Here is a 21,323-nt window from a genome sequence, read left to right as displayed (position 1 = left end):
AGTCCCTCTTCCAATGCAGTAATCTTTCCCTAAACAACGGTTTCCAAATCACTAATGTTTACAGCCATGTAAGCAGGGCATTACATCATCAGAAGGGACATGCGGCAATAGCTAAAGAAGTGAATACAATAGGAATATTACATTTATATAACTCAATTTAAAAAAAAAAAAAAAAAAAAAAAAAAAGAACACTTGTCGAAACATCATGTGCAATTAGATGTTTAAAGTGAACAAATACAGCAGCAACAACAACAATTATAATATTAATAATTATTATTATTGTCTCATAAATTATTTGTGTCTTTTTTCTTCAAGTCTTATCTGGCAAAGGGCTCCAAGTGATGCAGGACTGCAACATAAATTGCCTAAAAAAGGTGTGCAATGCCCCCGAATGAACACAAGTCCATTTAGTCCATTAATGCCTTTCAAAAGTACTCATAACTGATATGAGGTTTTTGTTGGACAGGCATAGCAGACTGTCTGAATGGGATATGTATTCTAGCCACAGTGATTTATACTAATGCATCTGAATCAAAACCTAATGTCTATTCAAACTCCATTTTGAAATCGCTGTCAAATGAGTTCAAGAGGTTTCGCACAGTGAGAAAATCACCGCATGAAGCGCATCATTGTTATGATTGATCACTTATATAAGTGCGCTCAAACAACAAGCCTCTATACCGACTGATAATTATATCAACTCAACGGCTTCATCAAAAATGCTGAGATAATTTAATCTGACCCAGTTTGCATGATTCATTTATCTAGGTCTTGAACTCAAGATGTATTTTTCAAGTCAATAATCCATCATAAAATGCTTAATCCTGCCCTACAATCACACTCAGCATTCAGTCGTTGTCCTCTTGGTTTGTCTTCATGATGTGTTAGATTCATAGTGAGATTCAACATAAGGAAAATGTAACCAGCGAATTAAAAACTCCGTGCCCTTGAATGACTAAATTCTGCTGGGCGTTCTGCTGATGTTTGCTTTAATTAGAGCAGCGCCGCCTGGATACCCTCAGGAAAATAAACTTGGCAGAGGAGCGACTGGGTTTGAATCCTGCTCACTTCGGAGATAACCTCTCTCAGTCAGTGAACATATAATATCAGTCAGCTCCCTACTCTACAGCCTAAATGACCCTGAAACGCTCTGCCGCCCACCCTCTCCAGATACTGTCATCATCTACTCTCTTCGTAGTGTCTGGGCGAGCATGTGAAGCTCCACCGCTGAATGAGGTCAGCCAGACAGATGTGGTCTTGACACATTACCGCTGGTTAGCACAGACGACCTTTCAGACCCCCACTGCTCTTCATTCACTGCCTACACTGTGATTGGTGGTTGGTTATATCAGCTGTTGCTGCCCTAACTGGTCTTGTTGCACACTCTTATATGTGTGTATAACAAAACAGAACAAAACATCCATTCTCCAAACCACTTGTCCTATATAGGTTCTTCAGTTCAGTGTCTTGAGCTGAAGAAAAAAAAAAAAAAAACACACAAAGCAAAGCAAAGAAAAATCAAACAAACAAACAAACAAAAAAACACCTATTCTAAACCACTTGTCCTATGTTGGGTCCTCAGTGTCTCGGGCTGAAGGCAATCCAAGTGTGTGTATATACTTTAAAGTATATACACTGTGAAAGTATTGCATTCAGTAGTTAAAAAATAATAATAACAATAATAATAATAATAATATTAAAAAAAGCATTATATGTTTCCAATGTAATATATGTTAACATTATATATTACAAATGAATCAAAATCAGATTTGTGTTAAAAAAATAAACAATGAGCCCTGTACCTGTACCCTGTAATGTTCTATTTGTTTGTTAGAAGTTTTATTTGTTTTGTTTTGTTTTGTGGAGCAAACAAAAACTAAACGCAAAGCAAAGTAAAAAAACAAAAAAACAAATCTATTCTCAGTGTCTCGGGCCAAAGGCAAACACAAAACAAAACAAAACAAAACAAAACAAAACAAAACAAAACAAATAAAACTTCTAACAAACAAATAGAGCTAAGTACAGGGCTCATTGTTTAATGCTTTTTTTATAATGCTTTTTTTTTTTTTTTTTTTTTTTTTTTTTTTTTTATTACTACTGAATGCAATACTTTCACAGCCCTAATATAAAGTATATAAAATGTTAGGCACTGCACCAAAAATTACCATTACTCACAAAACATCATAAATTGCATCTATATTTCTGTTCTATACAAGGCAATTTAAGGACATGCAAACAGAAGCAAGTGCTCTATATACATGTACAGGACATTAACAGCACCATTTAGGTCAATCACTCAATGCATTCAGAGCACCTGGATCGGATCCATGTGTGTCTGTAGCATTTCAGTCATATGATTCCCAAAGAAAAATGATGTTTTGGACTATTGATGCGACATTTACAGTCAGCTGCCACTGAAATGCTTTGGGCTGAGGTTATTACCCAGAGGGTCTCACCAGTCAGCTCAGAAAGCATCATGTTTCTGGAGCTTTAAAGAACCCTTCACCTTGAATTAGGCCAGGTAGGGTATGCGCTAGACCGTGGCAGGCCTGTTTTCCAGGAGGAACATACTTCTTCTGTATTTATCTTTTTTCCCTTTAGTTGACCTCTGACCATAGCTGTGACTTTGTTTTTGTTTTTGTTTTTTTTTGGGTTTTTTTTACGCATGATAGGCAGCAAGCAGGCTGTGGTCTGTGATGTGTTTACTGATTTTTTTTTTTTTTTTCTTATACAACTATGACAGTAAAAAAAAATGTATCTCTATGCCACTAAGTATGAGTTATGACTAATGACTGTGGCAAAATAACAGTTAGAAACAGCTGTGGGAGGATATTAAATAAAAATATGAAAATTAGCTAGCAGTTTGAGTTGAATATAATACATGCCTGTTCTACAACATGCAAATATAAAAGATGGAAACCATTAAGAATAAGAATATGAGCTGAGGAGAATATTTTTTATTAACTTACATATTCCTATTTTAATGAAAAAGTAAACTCTAACAGCGTATCTTTCTTTTTGTCCATTATATTGCCACTCAAAAACAACATTATACACCGCATAAAATCTAAATTGAATCATATGTGGAGAGCTTGGTGTGCCTTATAACTTGATTATTTAAACACATCATATCCAGATGATTAGACAATAGAAAGCAATGCTTGACATTGATGTGTTTTGAATGAGAACTGTCATTTTTGGATATGAAGTAATAAAACATTCAGGTAGATCCAGTTCTGATTTGTTTTCTAATCTTTAGGACTGACTGTCTGCACTGTCATTTCGCACATAATGAAATCAGATTGGTTTGTTCAGACAGTGTAGTCAATATCCGGTACAGTACATGGTTTACATACTAATGGCTGCTTCATTTTGCAATGTATGAAGGTTATGTATAACATCGCGCCTTTAAAGAACTACTTGAAATCCGAGCTGAAAGTCCAGAAACATAGGTCCAAAAACAAGAACCTGATTCCAAACCATAGATGTTATTTTCTAAATTCTAATAAATTAGAATATTTTAAAATATAATTTATTCCTGTGATGCAAAGCTGAATTGTCTAATATGCAGTGTTGAAAACTGCATAAATATATATATATATATATATATATATATATATATATATATATATATATATATATATATTTTTTTTTTTTTTTTTTTTCTTCCCTGATTGCCTGAATAAAACCTTCATGTCTCAAAGAATGTTCATAAAGATTCCTCTCTCAGAGTCTCATCAAGTTACGCCATGACAGGTGCCAACATCAACATCTCTACTGCTTTTTCATTTTAGGTATGAAATTCCATATCTAGGACAATGTTAAAGGGACAGTTCACCCAAAAAATTCAAAGAAAGCTATGTCATTCCATAGCCACATGACTTTCTTCAATCCACAGATCACCAAAGGCAATATTTAGAAGAATGTCTAAGCTGTTCTTTTCCATACAATGACTAAGACACCATAAAAAGTAATGCCTACAATTCATGCACTATATTTCATGTCTTTTGACACCATTTAATAACTTAGTTTGAGGAAAAGACCGAAATGCAAATTATTCACACTGTTAATCTGCCACTGCAGCTCTAAAATCTATTTCACATTCCTGTCTATTAAAAAATGAGCTTAAGGGAAGACCAGAAGAAATTTCAGTTTGCTTGGTGTAACGGGCGTAGGCCGGTAAGAGCTATGCGTGTAAACCTCACTCCCCTGATCTCAGGAGGTGCTTCTAGCAACTGATGCTAGAGACTGCAGTTTTTAGCCTTTTTGTTAGAGCGCAGCCTCCCATGCTGGAGACCCAGGTTTGAGGCCCACACAGAGTGGGGTTAGTAGGATCTGAGGGGTTACATTGGTGCCGTGACCCAGATGGGAGTGAGGTTTGGGGGGGTGAGTGTAACGGTAGTAGGCCGGTAAGAGCTATTCGTGTAAACCTCACTCCCCTGATCTCAGGAGGTGCTTCTAGCAACTGACGCTAGAGACTGCAGTCTTTAGCCTTTTTGTTAGAGTGCCCGCATCCCATGTTGGAGACCCAGGTTTGAGGCCCACACAGAGTGGGGTTAGTAGGACCTGAGGGGTTACATTGGTGCCGTGACCCAGATGGGAGTGAGGTTTGTGGGGTGAGTGTAACGGTAGTAGGCCGGTAAGAGCTATTCGTGTAAACCTCACTCCCCTGATCTCAGGAGGTGCTCTAGCGACTAACGCTAGAGACTGCAGTTTTTAGCCTTTTTTTGTTAGAGCGCCCACCTCCCATGCCAGAGACCCAGGTTTGAGGCCTACACAGAGTGGGGTTAGTAGGACCTGAGGGGTTGCATTGGTGCTGTGACCCAGATGGGAGTGAGTTTTGGGGGGTGAGTGTAACGGTAGAAGGCCGGTAAGATCTATGCGTGTAAACCTCACTCCCCTGATCTCAGGAGGTGCTCTAGCGACTGACGCTAGAGACTGCAGTTTTTAGCCTTTTTGTTAGAGCGCCCGCCTCCCATGCCGGAGACCCAGGTTTGAGGCCCACACAGAGTGGGGTTAGTAGGACCTGAGGGGTTACATTGGTGCCGTGACCCAGATGGGAGTGAGGTTTGTGGGGTGAGTGTAACGGTAGTAGGCCGGTAAGAGCTATGCGTGTAAACCTCACTCCCCTGATCTCAGGAGGTGCTCTAGCGACTGACTGCGGCCTTTAGACTTCTTGTTAGAGCGCCTGACTCTCATGCTGACGGACCCAGGTTCGAGTCCTGCTTAGAGAGGGTGGTTCAAACAGGATGGGTTACATTGGCTTCAGAAGACTTGAAATGTAGCATACAAGACATATGAACTGCTTTCTTGCTTCACTATGCACTTTCAATATATGTAAAAGAGCAGCGAGAACATTGTGTCAAACATCTCTTGTGTTCAAAGGAAGAAAGAAAGTCATACAGATTTGTGAGTAAATGATGACAGAATGGTGGGTGCATTATTCATTGAACACTTCACTGCAGTGTAATTTGAACTGTACCTCTATCTGAGAAGCGTAGAATGGCTGGAGATGCTCATGAAGGCTCCACTGGCGGCGTTAGCGCTGAGTATAGCTGTAGACTTGGGCTGCTACATGTGGACAGGCTGGCAGAGAGCAGAGACTCGAGGCATTGGCCCAGGAACATGAGAGTATCTGCCGCTCAGAGCCACGACTGACAACGGTGCAGATTTTGAAGCTCCATCCACCTGTGAAAGGAGAAAGGGAGGAGGGACATTTACACGAGACACAAAGCATGTCTGTCTGGATTTTTCGCCTCTTGGGACAAGAAGGCCAATGCATTTCCAGGACAAAAACAAGAGCTAGACAGCAGATTTGCACCCCTTTTTTCAACTCAGAAAACAAATGGAATGAAAAGAAAATGGAATGCGGCAAGAGCGAGGACATTAATAACGACCCAGAAGTGTCACGCTGTTTGAACGTTCCTACCATCACTCTTGATAATAGCTGCCATACGCAATATATTTAGCTCCATTCTCTTTAGAAACAAATCCTTGTTATTATTTCAAGTGTTTCTTTTACAGTTGTCTGCCTCTTGCATTGCTGGTGGTTTTATCTGTCCCACTGGACAGTTGGCACAATTACAGTTTGTTCTGTTTTATTCCCTAAATTGATGCCACTGCACAAACAAATGCTGCATAAACCAGCACAGTTTCTCTCTCTCTCTCTCTCTCTCTCTCTCTCTCTCTCTCTCTCTCTGCCGATTGCACCATTTTAATTACTTCTTTCAGGGTAAACTGACTGTAGGAGTTATGTAAAAAAAATCCACTATAAGCTTGTGTTTGTTGAGTAAATCTCACGAAAACTCAAAAATATGAGTCATATTTTAGGACTATTAGGATGTTTTGCATTGTGACACAGTTTTCATGATCATTCTCATTTATCTGATGACTCAAACTTAACCGCATTATGCAATAATTGTGATTGTTTGTCATGAAAATAATGCCACAATGCAAATAAGATCAAACATTTTTGTGTGATTCTGTTAGTTGAACTATGTATCAAAATCACCATGAAATCAAAATTGACAATTTGTAATTGTTTATGGAATATTTCAGTGTTTATAATAAATGATTTATGCACCATGCACCTGCAATTTTTTTTATGTTTTCTCATTATTCATGTGTTCTCGCAATCAAAAACATGTCATGACAACTGTGTTTGGCAAAAGTGTTTGGCATGGTAATGGATATGACAATGTTATTATGTTTAGTGTTGACGGGATAGATCTGCTACACTGCTGCAGTTTTATTGCTGCTGCAGAGCAAGTACAGGACTTGCTACTGCCACTACATACACGAACACTGCTGTGAGCAAGTAAGACATGCTGCTGCTGCTGTACAATATAGCATACGTTAATTACTAGTAGCAGATCTATACAGGTGGAGCTGGGGAAGATGGAGGGTTTCTGAAAGCACCCTGCAAATTGCTACAGCAAATGCTGACCAAGTATTTGAAAGTTAAGAAGCAAGCTCTTTGGCTTCTGATACAGCAGGAACCAATCAGCTGTGCCCTATAGAGATAGATGTAATTGCTTATTAGTTAAAGGGTTAGTTCACCCAAAAATGAAAATGATGGCATTAATGACTCACCCTCATGTCGTTCCAAACCCGCAAGACCTCCGTTCATCTTCGTAACACAGTTTAAGATATTTTAGATTTAGTCCGAGAGCTTTCTGTCCCTCCATTGAAAATGTATGTACGGTATACTGTCCATGTCCAGAAAGGTAATAAAACATCATCAAAGTAGTCCATGTGACATCAGTGGGTTAGTCCAAAAATAACAAAAACTATGACTTTATTCAGCATTGTCTTCTCTTCCGGGTCTGTTGTCAATCCGCGTTCACAACTCTGCAGTGAGTTGTGAAAATGTATTTTTGATGCTTCAATAAATTCTAACTAACCCATTGATGTCACATTGACTACTACTTGATGATGTTTTTATTACCTTTCTCTGACTAAATCTAAAATATCTTAAACTGTGTTCCAAAGATGAACGGAGGTCTTACGGGTTTGGAACGACATGAGGGTGAGTCATTAAAGACATAATTTTCATTTTTGGGTGAACTAACCCTTTAAGGATCTATCAACCTGCGCCACCTAGAATTTCATGACAGAACTTTGTATCAACTTCAACTCCCCCATCACAACTTCGGTTTCATGTCGTTTTTACGCTATCAAGTGCTTCCAAATGGTTTCAAAATGTAACGTTTTGTCAAAATGCAATTTGGTCTGGAAGCAACAATAAATATATATAAACAGAGCAATTCCAATAGGGTCCCATCGGGCCCAAAAAACAAAACGGTTGTTGAGGCTGTTTGCTATTGTGGCTCATGGTTTCCCTGAATATATAATCTCTCTCTCTCACTCCTAATCTCTTGTTTACTCACTTTGATGATCTATGAACTCCATGTACCCAATTAGAACTTCTTAATTAGACATGTTTGTCCATTATTGGAATACAAGCCAAGCCAAGCCAAAAAATGATCTTACTCAGATATCTTGTGATATTGTGCAGATTTTGCACATTTTGTTCCTGCATAACTATTTCTATTATTGGGTGTTTCTTCAACTGTGGGCAATTTTGGCCTTTTGGACAAAAAATTATCTGAAAACACACTTTCACGCTCTCACTAGCCTATTTAACAATCTACACTGGACAAACAGTCACAGGATAATTCTGCCATTTTTAAAAAAAAAATTTAATAAACATACAAATGTGATTTCCACCATATGTCAAATAATGTATTGGCCTATGACTACTTTCACTAAGACTAATTTCATAGCTAAAACTTAATGTATTTTAAGTACACTCTATTATTTTTAGTTTGAATTGTCTTTTTTTTTTCTTTCAGTTTGTCTTTCACATGTTCTCAACTTTGATCTCAAGATCATCACAAAAAAACAGGATGCCAGTAATTTTATGCAAAAGTTTGGGCACCCCCTGATAATGATCATAATTTCAATTCATAATCTGCTAGATTTTTGAAGCAGCAACTTCATTTGGATATAATTTATACCTTATGGAAACAGTAACATTTCAGTTCTGAAATATAATTTATTGAATCAACAGTCACACATACACACACACACACACACACACATTTGTTTTTGTGAATTGTGTGGACATTCCATAGGCATAATGGTTTTTATACTGTACAAACCATATTTTCTATCACCCTACACCAACCCTACACCTAAACCTACCCATCACAGGAAACTGTGCACATTTTTACTTTCTCAAAAAAAAAAAAATAATAAATAAATAAATAATTCTGTAAGATTTATAAGCCTTTTGAAAAATGGGGACATGGGGTAATGTCCTCATAAGTCACCCTCTCCTTGTAATACCTATGTCATACGCATGTCATTATACAAATTTGTGTCCTGATATGTCACAAAAACACGTGCACACACACACACACACACACACACACACATATAACTGCATAATCTAAAATATGTGCCATCACATATTTTTATCACATCACATACATTTATATTATATGTCTCCTGCAAGAGGAATATGTGCTGACTGCAAAGCTGATAAGGCGAAAGCTCAGCTTAACAATGCAATATCCTCTCATCATACCGGCTTTAGATCACAGAGCTCCCCCTCCCTCTATCGAGTATGACACAGGGTGCAGATTAGTGTCTATGTACATGGCCGTTCTCTCCTCAGTGCATCATCAGAATGAGCCCAGCTGCCTAGGGAGAACAGGCATTTCTTTGTCAAGACTCTGACTCACTTTTGGCCTGTCCTCAGTGACTCTGTGTTATCCGCCCGCTCTGTTGAGCCCCAGCGTGAGGTTAAAAAGACAGAGGAGCTAAGAGCTGTGTCCAATATTCTAGTGGGGTGTCACGGCACCGTCTGATCGTTCCATTACCTACCGCAGCACTTATGTATTAATGGCTGCCGCAGATTGGTGTTTTCAGAACAAAGTTCGTTATTTCCTGTTAGTTCCTCTCTTTTGCTTTGAAGTGAAAGTTCCTTTCACAAAATCCATGGCATCTTATGCTGGGAGCATTCTGAAACAATGCTTATGTGTGTGTAATCAACATGTCAATGTATTATAAGCAACACAAGACTTTAACAGCCAATGACATTTACTGCTGGAGAGACTGGACTGATTTTCTGCTATTTAATGTTAATCACCATCTAAGATCTACATTTAGCCTTAGATATTACATGAATATGGTCTCTGGATCATAGGTTTTATCAGCTGGCAATTTTCAATGCACATTTAAGAGTGCAAGTTGCAACTATTATTAACAATAATGGAAAGATGAGGCTTATCAGTATGTCACAATATCACCCTTGGACTCTGTTTTGCACCATTTCCTGCCAGTCTCTCATCATAGTCATGCATTTCAATTCACAAGCTTGCAATTCGAGACAATATCATTTATTTTGGATATACATCAGGTAGGCTACAGTACATGGCAAATTTTCTCAAGAAAAAAAAAAAAAAAACTCAACTAATGCAGTATAATGGGAATCACTTGGTACTACATTAATACTGAAGGTTAAATGAACCAATTTTTTTTTTTACAAACTTAAATTACACTGAAGGAATTTTTTATAATATTAAAGTTATAATAAGCCAACTAACTTTAAAATTATTTCTACTCCAATTCGTTTTTTTTTTTTTTTTTTTTTTTTAATATATAAACATTTAAATGATGGCTGTCAACTTTATGGATTTGTTCAAACATGCATAGGCTATTGAAGAACATAAAAAAAGTATAATTAATACGTAATATGGTGCATATATTTAGCATAATGCTCCTCTCTAGAGTTAATTTTTCTAGTTGACTAACAAGTTTATATTCATTGAATACGTTTGTTCTGAGGTAAATGTGACGTTACGTTTGTTTGTTTACTAGCTTTTTTATTACCTTCCGCGGCTGAACACTGAGTAAACGATTAAACGAGATATGATATGGATTTTGGAAAGTTGTTCTGTATCTTTTAACATACCTTTAGTTGTTCATTCATGTTTATAACGCGTCAGGCTGCCGCTTCTCTTGAACTGAGGCTACAGTCAGCTGTCCCGCCACATTAAAGAGCGCCAGATCCGTATCCTCACGCTTTTTTAAGTGGAAATATGGAAATCCTTGACCTTTCCTAGTGGGTATAAGGCATATACCTGCGTATCACGTAGACTGCACCACTGGGGGGAATCCCTCAAGGGAGAAATCGCGGGGGCCTCACGCAATTGCGTGCTTTGCATGGTGGTGAACACGCTACTGATTGCCTGCATAAGTGATGCTGTGAAGCAAGAGCATAAGCAAATCTGCAAGTACACTTTCAGCACTGAGCCTGTTTTCATCACACATATTAACTAAGCACTAATCTTGAAAATACATTTGTGTGTTTTAATGAGGATGTCAGACTCCACCGAAAAACACAATTTGAAATCTACCATCGTTTTTAATGAGTGCTCAGTTATGCAGCCATGTTGTGCTGAGCCAATCATCTGAGCCATAAATATAATTTTACTAATTACTTGATGCAAATAATTCTAGACAACAAGAAATTAAGATTTTCCTGACTAGCTAGATGGCTAGACAGATAGAATGATGGACAGAACGATAGAAGGATATACAGATAGAATGATGGATATAACAATAGAACGATAGACAGACAGAACGATAGGCAAATAGAAAGATGGACATTACGATAGAACGATAGACAGATAGAATGCTGGACAGAACGATAGGATAGACAGATAGAACGATGGACAAAAAGATAGATTGATGGACAGAATTATAGACAAATAGAACGATGGACAGAACGATAGAAGGATAGACAGAATGATGGACAGAATGATAGAACGATGGACAGAACGATAAACAGATAGAACGATGGACAGAATGATAGAATGATGGACAGAACGATAGACAGATAGAATGATGGACAGAACGATAGACAAATAGAATGATGGACAGAACGATAGAAGGATAGACAGATAGAATGATGGATATAACAATAGAATGATAGACAGACAGAACGACAGGCAAATAGAAAGATGGACATTACGATAGAACGATAGACAGATAGAATGCTGGACAGAACGATAGGATAGACAGATAGAACGATGGACAAAAAGATAGAATGATGGACAGAATTATAGACAAATAGAATGATGGACAGAACGATAGAAGGATAGACAGAATGATGGACAGAATGATAGAACGATGGACAGAACGATAGACAAATAGAATGATGGACAAAACGATAGAAGGATAGACAGATAGAATGATGGATATAACAATAGAACGATAGACAGACAGAACGATAGGCAAATAGAAAGATGGACATTACGATAGAACAATAGACAGATAGAATGCTGGACAGAACGATAGGATAGACAGATAGAACGATGGACAAAAAGATAGAATGATGGACAGAATTATAGACAAATAGAATGATGGACAGAACGATAGAAGGATAGACAGAATGATGGACAGAATGATAGAACGATGGACAGAACGATAGACAAATAGAATGATGGACAAAACGATAAAAGGATAGACAGATAGAATGATGGATATAACAATAGAACGATAGACAGACAGAACGATAGGCAAATAGAAAGATGGACATTACGATAGAACGATAGACAGATAGAATGCTGGACAGAACGATAGGATAGACAGATAGAATGATGGACAAAAAGATAGAATGATGGACAGAATTATAGACAAATAGAATGATGGACAGAACGATAGAAGGATAGACAGAATGATGGACAAAATGATAGAACGATGGACAGAACGATAGACAAATAGAATGATGGACAGAACGATAGAAGGATAGACAGATAGAATGATGGATATAACAATAGAACGATAGACAGACAGAACGATAGGCAAATAGAAAGATGGACATTACGATAGAACGATAGACAGATAGAATGCTGGACAGAACGATAGGATAGACAGATAGAATGATGGACAGAACGATAGGATAGACAGATAGAACGATGGACAAAAAGATAGAATGATGGACAGAATTATAGACAAATAGAATGATGGACAGAATGATAGAAGGATAGACAGAATGATGGACAGAATGATAGAACGATGGACAGAACGATAGACAGATAGAATGATGGACAGAATGATAGAATGATGGACAGAACGATAGGATAGACAGATAGAACGATGGACAGAACGATAGACAAACAGAACGATGGACAGAACAATAGACAGATAGAATGATGGACAGAACGATAGACAAATAGAACGATAGACAGACAGAATGATAGGCAAATAGAAAGATGGACATTACGATAGAACAATAGACAGATAGAATGCTGGACAGAATGATAGACAGATAGAACGATGGACAGGATGAAAGAACGATAGACAGATAGAATGATGGACAGAATGATAGAATGATGGACAGAACGATAGGATAGACAGATAGAACGATGGACAAAAAGATAGAATGATGGACAGAATTATAGACAAATAGAATGATGGACAGAACGATAGAAGGATAGACAGAATGATGGACAGAATGATAGAATGATGGACAGAACGATAGGATAGACAGATAGAACGATGGACAGAATGATAGACAAACAGAACGATGGACAGAACAATAGACAGATAGAATGATGGACAGAACGATAGACAAATAGAACGATAGACAGACAGAATGATAGGCAAATAGAAAGATGGACATTACGATAGAACAATAGACAGATAGAATGCTGGACAGAATGATAGACAGATAGAACGATGGACATAACGCTAGAATGATGGACAGAACGATAGACAGATAGAATGATGGACAGGATGAAAGAACGATGGACAGAATGATAGACAGATAGAACCATGGACAGAATGATAGACATAGAATGATAGATAGAACAATGGACAGAATGATGGATAGAAAGATAGACGGAAGGATGGATGGATGATGGATGGATGGACTTTTTTCCAGTATGAGAAAGACTGTTCATTTTAAATGTGTATATCTGATTAAAGTTAATTTTTACAGTGCTTAAAAATGGCCTCAAAGCGAACAGACAAAATTCAGATTTAGATTTCACGGGGTCTCTAAGCTGCGTTCAGCCTACTCTACAATGCTAAATCTAACATGCTGGAACATGTGCTCACGCCCAACTGGCATAGTCTGGAAATCGCACGAACACTCTCAGTGGGGGTTGCCGTACGACTGAACGTGGGCTCAGTTTGTGATTTCAGATGCCAAACTGCTTTGATTCGAGGAGACTGCGCTTAACTCAGCATACGATATGCATCCAGGCACACGCCATTTACATTTCTCTCTTTATGAAATGAGAGAAAATATATAATTGAGAGGATCCATCCTCTAACGATAGGGAGCAGCAGTAATTGGCGAGTAAACACGGCACTCAAGCCTCTCGAAGGAAATAAAAGTGGGAGCACACCAAGCCAAACAGAGAGTGCATTAAGCTGGGATAATGATCCCAGCTTGACTTAGATATTCCGGCTTTATCGTGCCCACCCACACTTCAGGCCTCGGATGAGCTGCTCTGCTGTGACTTGTACGTGGAGTTCGGTTTTTCTCTAAGTGTTCCGTGGAGATGTGGTCCTCCCTCCAAACTAGTCCATTAGAGGCTAGGTCAATACCACACAGTGGGTGAGGATGAAGGTGTGTGAACGTGCGTCTGCTTGTGTCATCTCAGAGAGTGTGTTTCTGGATGTGTGCGTTCGCATACGTGTCCCGATGTCAGTGCGCTGCCTTTAAAAGCAATCATAAGTACGGCTATACATAACACTGACATATTGTACATGAAAGATTTGATTTGCCGATTGCACTTGAAAAGATGGATGCTGCTTTTCAGCTTACAAGGGGGTACTTTATTTTAGCTGAGATGAAACAGGATATTCAGGATTTTCAACTATAAAATGTTGGACGGACTTGATTAATCAATCAGGAATTGATTGGATGGTGAAACGGAGGCATCACACTCTTAAACATAAGGTTTTTTTATTGGCATATATGGTTCCATGAAGAACCTCTTCACTGCACAAAAGGTTTTTTATAATGGAAAAAGGTTATTTAGATTATTAAAGTGCCACAATTATGACATTTTAAAGGTTCCAAATTTTGTTCTGGAGGTCTTCAACAATAGGTTTACATTCATCCAGAATCAGAAAACACTTTAATTTTCTCATAATATACACCTCTTTTCTCAGAGTGTCTCGTAAAAAGGATTTAGTCTTTCTAAACCCCTCCTTTTTGAGAGCCTACTGTGCTCTGATTGGCCAGTCTGTTGTCACTGGTCTACCAAAATGAAAACGCCCATTACCTTATCTGATTTTCACCACTTGTATACAAAATGATAGAAACAGTAACAATGGAGTCAGTTTTACCATATCATTTTCAGCCTGAATCCTCATCCTTTGGAAGTCCATGCAAAGTGGATTTGATTTGATTTGGCAGTACAGACAACAGTGTCTTCATGACATATTGATAACACGAATCAAACTCTACCAGGCCTCAGCTAGAATTACAGTGTTTGAGGCTGGGTCAAAGTAGACGTTGTTCACAGGCAGCCAATGAAGACCATTATTAAAAAATGTGTTACAAACCTATGTAGGATTCTACAGGAAAATTGGAATTACTGACGACTCGTTTTTTTGCAGACCTTTTACATTTACAAACAGCTATATTACACACTATACTATGCTATAAAGTGGGTAGCTATACTACACACTTTTAAAGCTTTTCAACAGTTATTGAGGTTGAGCCAAAAACCTAGGACTAGTTCACCAAAGTTGGTTTTTTGAAATAATATCTAATATTTAACGAATGTTTCGATGGACAGAGGTGGTCCTAGAGGCAAAGTTGCTCAGAATGAGGAGTTCTACTATGCAGTATGAATGTCACAGGTATGCGCAAAAAAATGTGAAAAATGCAAAGGTTCTTTTGAGAAATTCAAAAGAAATCAAAAGAAATCAAGGCTGATTTCTTTTGAATTTCTCATATCTTGGGCCATGAGTCAAACAGGCCCAGCGAGTTTCGTTCCGATCGGCCTCCGTTAACCTTGTCTGATAGCTGCTCAAATTTCAGTGGCCGACGGCAGACATATTTTTCGCAATGCATCATGTCCTCATAGACAGTCATAGCACCTTGGACGAAGACAGCGCATACCAATTTCCAAGTCGATTGGACTAACGGTGAAGTAGTTATAGCCGTTTTCATGTTTTTTTTCCTGTTATAGCGCCACCAAGTGGCCAGTCGCTGCATCCTTTTTCACGCAACCTCAGAATGAGCTCTTACATAGGTGTGCTGAGATTGGTAAAAGTATCTCATTCCGTTCACGAGTTATAGCCATTTTAGTAAAAGTGGCTCCACACACTTCGTACGTTTTGGCAGCCCTTAGGGACCGTGAATCGGAATTTCAACTTTTTTTTGATAACTATTGACAATCAGACTCCAGACAATCTCGCTGCATTGGTTTGGTTCCGATTGGGTCAAAAACCTAGGAGTCTCAAAAGTATGTTTTTCAAAAAATCCAAAATACCCGAAATTGTTCAATTGTTCTAATTGTTCCGCCTTGAGCTAAGGATTCCAATGATATAAGACACTTGAGCCTAGGTAGTTCATGAGTTATGAGCCATTTCGTTGTTTTGACCGCTTTAGCGCCCCCGTCCGGCCGATTGGGGAGAGCCTTGGTGACATTGTAGATGGTGTGAGTACTACCAGCCCTCAAAGTTTCAAGTCTCTACAACTTACAGATTGGTCTGCCAATCAACTTTTAGGGGATAATGCTGATCCTTGGAAAATTGAACAATTACAATAGGGTTTCAACGCTACACGCTTGAACCCCTAATAATGATAATATAAATTGTAATAAAATAAAAAATGAAAGTAAACGTGAAATGATGAACACTTTTAGCCTCATATAGATCATATGTTACAGCAAGTTGTTTAGCAACCGACAACCAATAATGAACTAAACAGTGCTTACCTCATTAAATATTCATGAATTTTGTGCATTGGCAGAAGCTTTCATATGATGAGTTGTTATGATGGGTTTCACATGAAGGGTTTCAGAGTCTGACAGAAACATGAAAATGTAGGATGGTAACAGCAAACTGAAAACAATTTACAGTTTTGCAAATTAACAAGCCGTTTTTAAAAATATATTGCGTATTCATCCAATGATAATTACTGAATTTACAGTGTGAAACCTCAAAATCAGAATACTCAGGATCAATTACTAGCCCACAGTAATGAATATGAATAACCATTCATGAAGCAACCAGTTAGCAATGATTCCTAATCCAGTTCTTAAAATAGAATAGAATATAATATCTATTCCTTCAGATCTCAAAAAAGCCCATCTGACAAAGTGGACAGATCATATGTAAACAGCTTGACGGAGCAGTATTTACAAAGGTAAATCTGTTTCGATATGCACTGCTGTGTTGCACTCTGAGCAATTCTCTTCATAAACTGCCGCAGTAAATGTAGTGCCCTTGCCACAACTCATGATTTTGTTCTCGGCTTAAAAGTTCTGCATTAACTTATACAGCAATTCCTTCAAATAGGTCATGCTAAAAGCACTCATAATGAACAGCACAGCATTTGAAAAGTCCATTCTTTTTCATTTATTTTGGTTCCAGGCAGCAGATGGGCTGCGGTTGATAACCAGTAGATGTAGGTTGCCTGTAACAGGCATAAAGTTGCTCAGATAAGAGAGCCCGCTTCATGAAAGAGAGGCTTTAATGGCATTTAAGTATGGGAGGGAATAGACTTCCGGTATAAGAAGCTTTTCTTCAACCTGTGGAAGATTCAGCTCAATTTGTAAATAGGACGACCAACAACTAATCGATAAATATTATAAGGCATATCCAAAAAGGGGGCAAAGCCTGGTTGAGTTGTGTTAGTAGTGTGTTGAACCTCATGGTTACGGTGAGAGGGATTCCAAAACACGCTCAAAGTGCTTGACCAATCACAACCCACTGGTCCAGCCGACCAATCAGAGCGCATTGTGCTTTTCGGAAGGAGGGGCTTCATAGAGACAGTGCCTTTTCACAAAACCATTGTTAGCCAACTATGGTTGCAAGTTCCATCATTACATAGTTTGCCTGGGATGGAGTTAAAAAAAAAAAAAAAAAAAAAACAGCCGGTCAATTCCTGGAGGTTTCATACTTCCAGAGCTTCACAGCAATGGAAACTGAACTCTCTTGACCACCAGAGTGAGTCTAAGCAGGCCTCACGATGGTCTAATGAGGCCCTGGAGCTCTGTCTCCAGAACCACTTTGTCACCCGCTTACCAACATCCTGACGGAACAATTCAGACATTAGCAAACAGCATTGCGAAGTTGGAGCTACAGCTCTCGACCTGGGGTTAGAAGCATAGTTTCTCGTTAGTATGGCATGTAGACTTTTTGCTCTTGAGCAAAATAAGCAAGTACATTGTTTATCTTTCATCCCAGATATATACAAACTTTATTCTATGTCTTTTAGTTTGTCAAAAGAATTATCATCTGGGATATCATCAGTCATCTGGAAATCAAGCAAAACAGCGGAGAACAAAGATAGCGAAGTAATCTTCAGAAGCCATGTTTATGATTTACAGCAATAATCTGACATTAATTTGAACTAGAACAGATTAATTAGTAGACGTTATTACCCCACCACGTGTGTGACATCATTAACTATATTGTTGGACCAATGTGGTTCGATCAATGGATGTGCGACAAAGCTACTACGTTTTCGGGAAACAATCATGACCAGCTTGTTTTCGGGAAACAATCATGATTAGTTAGTTAGTTTCTCCAACGATGCATTGAACTATGGTGGTTAAAGGGATAATTCACCCAAAAATGAAAATTCTGTCATCATTTACTCACCTTCAAGTTGCTCCAAACCTGTATGAATTTCTTTCTTCTCCTGAACTCAAAAGAAGATATTTTGAAGAATGTCGATAACCAAACATTTGATGGACCCCTTTGACTACCATAGTATTTATTTATTTTTTCCCCAATGAACTATCCCTTTAAGCAGCAAGTTATGTCCTTGTATGGGAAACTCAACCTAGAGCATTACTGACAGACTGGGAATGGAGGTGCTGCAGTGTAAAATACATGAAAAAAATGGGTGTTTTGAAAAATCAAGCATACAAACCTATTCTAGTAGATGCCAAAAACAAAATCAAGACTTTTTAAAAGGGCATAATATGGCCACTTTAAACATAGTCAGTAATTATGTAAGTAGAAAAAAAAAATCCTGACCTCTTATGTCTTTAAATTCAGAGCTACTAATATCAGTAAGATTTCTTGTGTTCGCTGTAGTTTTTGTCTTTTCATAACCTCGGAGGAGGCTGTTTCTCCCCTCTAATTGAGCAGCTGCCTTCCTCCAAGTCTATCCAAGCCCATGCTCCCTCTCCTCACAGCTAATCATTTGCGCTATATTTAGCTGGAGTTGTGCCTGCCTGCCCAAGTCTTCACGTTTAGCCTTATCCCTGGGCACACAGTAATTGTGAAACGTGTTTCGTAAAAACAGTTCCACCAGAGGAAAAATAAACAAGTCCTTCAGCAGTGCAGGGATTTTGGCTAAGGGCAAAATGCCAGCAGGTGGTCATGTTTCGCAATCATGGGGGGGAATCATTGCAAGGCCACTTCTCAGCCCACCACAAGGGGCTTACCGCATGACTCGCATATGTGTGTAGAAATATTTTTTAAAAAACAACAATGCCACCAGCATTTGTGTCCCAATTCACTAAGCACATAGTACCAAAGGCTCTGTTTCTTGCACCACAATGTAGAACTTTTCACAACAGATAGCACAGTCTCCCAGAATGCACCGCCACCCCCCCCCCCCACCCCCATGTTTGTATGTGAACTAAAAATGCATTCAAAACAAACACAAAAGCAACTCTGGGACTCCAAAACATGCTTTTAGGAAACAAAACATGTTTTATTATTAATATTCTTTGCAGTCTTGCACTCGCAGGCACCATTTTGCTGATTTTCCTCTATATTTAACTAACAGGGGTAATCGTTTTAGTTGTTTTAGTTATGTTTGTAGCTAGACCTACTGTACCTTTTGGAGAAATTCAAGACCACAATGATGAGTCTAAAAAAGGTCCAACAAAACAGAACAAAACAAAGCAAAAAAACAAAAAAAAAACACACAGTCCAAAACATTGTTATAGGACAAGCGATTTGTAAAGTAAAGTAATTGCCTAGCATGGATAAGAGAAGGGAGAGCAGTGATAAGTAGTAAGCAGTGATATAGTAAAAAAAAAAAAAAAAATGTATATATATATATATATATATATATATATATATATATATATTTTAGGAGTGTAACGATACACGTATTCGTATCGAACCGTTCGGAAAGAGACTTTCGGTTCGGTACGCGGTACGCATTATGTACCGAACGGTTCGTTGGACTAATTAATTACATTTGGAAAATAAAAAAGTGTGTGAAATATAATGTTATGCATTCAACAAGGTAGCCCAATAACCCAAACGACGTAACAGGCAACGCCCCGACACCCCCGAAGAAAAAAAAACACCAACTTATATGTTTATGTTAGGCTATTCAGTCAGGCGCTCACTCACTCAGTACGCGCTCAAGGCTCGTTGCAAAATGGCTAATGCGTTTAACATACCAGAAATAGAAGATCCTCCAATAACCAACAGGTCTGGTGTTTGGGTGCACTTTGGGTGCACTTTGCACCATATAATATATATATATATATATATATATATATATATATATATATATATATATATATATATATATATATATATATATATATATATATGGTGACCATATATGTATATCAAAATCCCAGAGTTAAATAAACTCTGCTCAGAGTACATTTAGTCCCTCTCTAAGTAGTGTTAAAGTACCAGTGAAACAGAGTTAAAGTTAATGAGATAATTAAGCAATTAATTAGGAAATGTTTGAGCATTAGTGATGAACACCTGCTGTTAACAAGCAGAATCACTGATAAAAAGAGAAATATATAGACGATGAATACAGTAAGTCACAGGCAATTCATACTCCAATCCAGAAGGAGGCACTCATGGTAATTTGCTAACTTCCACAACAGGAAAACTTCATATTATTGATACATATTAGGGGTGTAACAGTACACAGAAGTCACGGTTCACGTACCTTGGTTTTGGGGTCACGGTTCAATATGAGTTCAGTACAACAGGAAAAAGCAACAAATCCCCAATGCTAGGTTTCGATTTATTTATTTATTTATTAAATTTATATAATGTATTAAGGCAGATTAGAATCGTACCTCTCATACACAAAGCAAAAATGTTACCATAGACCATAAGTCTATCAGAGCACTTGAGTTGGTCAGTAAGAATGATTCCTCCCTCAAATCATAGTGTACAAACTCATTTTATGTATAAAAACAAATAATAAATGTGTTCTGCTGACGATTTTATGTGGATGTTCTGGATATTTCTACATAGCTTAAATAATGTTCATGAGTGAAGAATATGACCAAGCCCCCACCAAATTTTTGTGACACAAAAGATTATGAGTATTTTTGTCTTCTGGTGTTTTTGTTCTCTTATACTCAGTAGAAAAAATTAATTAATGTAAAAAAAAAAAAAGATTCAGAAAGGCACCACGCTCCTAAAGGCCTCCTTACGATAAACAGAGAAGAGAGCACAAAATGTATGCAATACATTCTTGTCTACTTTCAAGGTGCACTGCAAAACCTTTCAAACATCTACCTTTGAAGTGTACATCTTTTCCAGGGCATCCATAAAGAAAAATGCAATTCTGTGTATTATTTATGCTGCATAAAACATATTATAAGTGCCGAATA

At 38.0% G+C, this 21,323-nt stretch overlaps 1 protein-coding gene across 4 annotated transcripts in view; it reads right to left on the bottom strand.

Annotated features, from left to right (window-relative positions):
* The window catches only part of zgc:172282 (leucine-rich repeat and fibronectin type III domain-containing protein 1-like protein), a 135,235-nt gene that overhangs the window by 69,166 nt on the left and 44,746 nt on the right, over positions 1 to 21,323 (bottom strand). For 3 of the 4 annotated variants that reach the window (XM_048161329.1, XM_048161328.1, XM_048161326.1), the window contains exon 2: positions 5,483 to 5,688. The gene's annotated coding sequence lies outside the window, so the exon portion shown is untranslated. Of the gene's footprint in view, positions 1 to 5,482; positions 5,689 to 10,649; positions 10,840 to 21,323 lie in introns of those variants that run through there. The other variant, XM_048161327.1, reaches the window with a different exon arrangement.

Source organism: Megalobrama amblycephala, linkage group LG16 (assembly GCF_018812025.1).
Source record: "Megalobrama amblycephala isolate DHTTF-2021 linkage group LG16, ASM1881202v1, whole genome shotgun sequence".
Taxonomy (NCBI): Eukaryota; Metazoa; Chordata; class Actinopteri; order Cypriniformes; family Xenocyprididae; genus Megalobrama; species Megalobrama amblycephala.
Note: the sequence above shows the minus strand (reverse complement) of the source record. Positions and strands in the feature narration are given on the sequence as shown.